Source organism: Carassius carassius, chromosome 11 (genome assembly GCF_963082965.1).
Source record: "Carassius carassius chromosome 11, fCarCar2.1, whole genome shotgun sequence".
NCBI classification, from domain to species: domain Eukaryota; kingdom Metazoa; phylum Chordata; class Actinopteri; order Cypriniformes; family Cyprinidae; genus Carassius; species Carassius carassius.
The window spans coordinates 7,922,082-7,925,167 of NC_081765.1; positions in this window are offsets into that span (position 1 = coordinate 7,922,082).

The following is a 3,086-nucleotide window of genomic DNA, read 5'->3' on the forward strand; positions in this document are numbered from 1 at the left end:
CAAAATGGTCTCTAGTTTGGTTCACTAGGCTACACAATCATGGGGAAGACTGCTGATCTGATAGTTGACAGTTAGCCTCAAACATTCTTTGCCAAAGAAGCTGGCTGTGCAAAGAGTGCTGTATCCAAGCATTTTAACAGAAGGTTGAGTGGAAGGAGAAAGCATGGAAGAAAAAGATGCATAACCAACCGAGAGAACCTTATGAGGATTGTCAAGCAAAATCCATTCAAGAATTTGAGTGAACTTCACAAGGAATGGACTGAGGCTGGGGTCAAGGCATCAAGAGCCACCACACACAGACGTGTCAAGGAATTTGCTGAACCACAGACAACGTCAGAGGTGTCTTAACTGGGCTAAGGAGAAGAACTGGACTGTTGCCCAGTGGTCCAAAGTCCTCTTTTCAGATGAGAGCAACTTTTGTATTTCATTTGGAAACTAAGGTCCTAGAGTCTGGAGGAAGGGTGGAGAATCTCATAGCTCAAGTTGCTCGAAGTCCAGTGTTAAATTTCCACAGTCTATGATGATTTGGGGTGCGATGTCATCTGCTGGTGTTGGTCCATTGTGTTTTTTGAAAACCAAAGTCACAGCACCCATTTACAAAGACATTTTGGTGCACTTCATGCTTCCTTCTGCTGACCATCTTTTAGAAGATGCTAATTTCATTTTCCAGCAGGATTTGGCACCTGCCCACACTGCCAAATGCACCAAAAGTTGGTTAAATGACCATGGTGTTGGTGTGCTTGACTGGACAGCAAACTCACCAGACCTGAACCCGATAGAAAATCTTTGAGTTACTGTCAAGAGGAAAATGAGAAACAAGAGACCAAAAAATGCACATGAGCTGAAGACCACTGTCAAAGAGACCTGGGCTTCCACACCACCTCAGCAGTGCCCCTACCAAGTATTGAGTACATGTACAGTAAATGAACACTTTCCAGAAGGCCAACAATTCACAAAAACATTTTTTATTGGTTTTATGAAGTATTCTAATTTGTTGAGATATCGAATTGGTGGGTTTTTGTAGTTATCCGGGCTGTGAAGAAATATAGAGCTGAGTATCATCAGCATAACAGTGAAAGCTAACACAGTGCTTGCTGATAATATCTCCCAAGGATAAAATGTACAGCGTGAAAAGTAACGGCCCAAGTACTGAGCCTTGATGTACTCCTTACTGCAGTTTTGATCAATATGATACTTCACTGCAAGAAATTGATAGCGGGCAGATAGGTATGAATTGAACCATGCTAATGCACTTCCATTAATGCCAGCAAAGTTTTCTAGTCTATTCAAGAGAATGTTTCGGTCAATAGTGTTGAACGCAGCACTAAGATCCAATAGCACTAATATGGAGATAAAACCACAATCAGATGATAAGAGCAGGTAATTTGTAACTCTAAGGGAGAGCAGTCTCAGTACTATGATATGGTCTGAATCCTGAATCCTGACTGGAAATCCTCACTGATACCATTTTTCTCTAAAAAGGAATATAATTGTGAGGATTTCTTGTATCTTGGACAGAAAAGGAAGATTCGAGATTGGTCTGTAATTAACTAGTTCTTTGGGGTCTAGTTGTGTTTTTTTTTAATGAGAGGCTTAATAACAGCAAGTTTGAAGGTTTTGGGGATGACAATGACAATTAGGAATTAATAATAGTCAGAAGAGGATCTATGACTTCTGGAAGCACCTCTTTTAGGAGTTTAGATGGAATAAGGCATACATGTTGTTAGTTTAGATCAGTGGTTCCCAACATTTTCAACTCATGGCTCACACAACCAAACACATATGTTTGCGCGGCCCACTGCAAAATTGTTGGGTTAATAACTTACTCAGAAGCTAGATTGTTAACTGTCTTTATTGAATGAACTGGCAATAAACAAAAGAAAATAACTCGGGCTTGCATCGCTCAAAAAAACAGGAAAACCAGATCCAGGAAGAGCTCGGCAGTGGCTAGACAGTCAGTGTAGCAAGCAGGAGGGAACACGTTGACAGCCATTTATGTTGACCCTGTTGACAGCCATTTATGCATGTTTGAATGTGTTGTTCTGTAGCATATGCAGCAAAAATATCTAAGATAAATTGGCGATTTATTCTTAAACCAATCAGCGAGCTCGAATAGTGGAAGCATAGTAACAGTTTAATATTTATTTTTTTGTTATTTAGTTATATGAAATTATGTTATTATGTTATGACTTTAATAGTTTAGTTTTACATATATTAACAATATTATTATTTCTTTTAATAATTATTGGCGGCCCACCTGCAATACCAGCCCAACCAGTTGAAAACCACTGGTTTAGATGATTTAACAAGTTTATAATTCTTCCTGTCCTATGGTAGAGAATGAGTGGAACTGTTCCTCAAGGGATCTGTAATGCACTGTCTGACAATTTTATTTCTAATAGTATCGATCTTGGAAGTAAAGAAGTTCATAAAGTCATTACTGCTGTGCTGTTGGGAAATGTCAACATCTGTTGATGCTTTATTTTTCATAAATTTAGCCACTATATTAAATAAATAACTGGGGGTATGTTTGTTTTCCTTAATCATCTTTAAGCGTTAAGGTGCAACTGTATCTAAAATGCTAGAAAAGAGAGAGTCCATAGTTTGTTACATCAAGTTGTTCTAAGTTTTTGGATGTCCTATTACTTACAAAGTAGTCTTTTGTGGTAGAAGTGATATTTCTACCATACTTGTAACAAGGATTAGAATTTACAGTTTTAGCTATATAAAGTTTACACAAGACTAGATAATGATTTGTGATATCTTTCCAACAAACAACAACAGCAAGAAACAATGGAGAAGAAGCCTGATAATGCCACACAATTAATTGTAGTATTCATTCAAGCAGACTAAGTACTGATGTGGAGTTTTGCACAGAAAGCTGCTGTTCTCGGTTCTCATATGTTCAGAGAACAAGCAGAGTGATGACTGTAAAGCTGTCACCCATCTCAGAAAACTATATTTTTCAGTCTAAGTGGTAGATTATTTCAATATGCCCTAAACAATGGAATAATTCTTTGCTCCAGTGAAGGAAAGTGATACTTATCCTCTTTCCCCAATGCCCCAAGGGTTTACAGTAGTTGTGA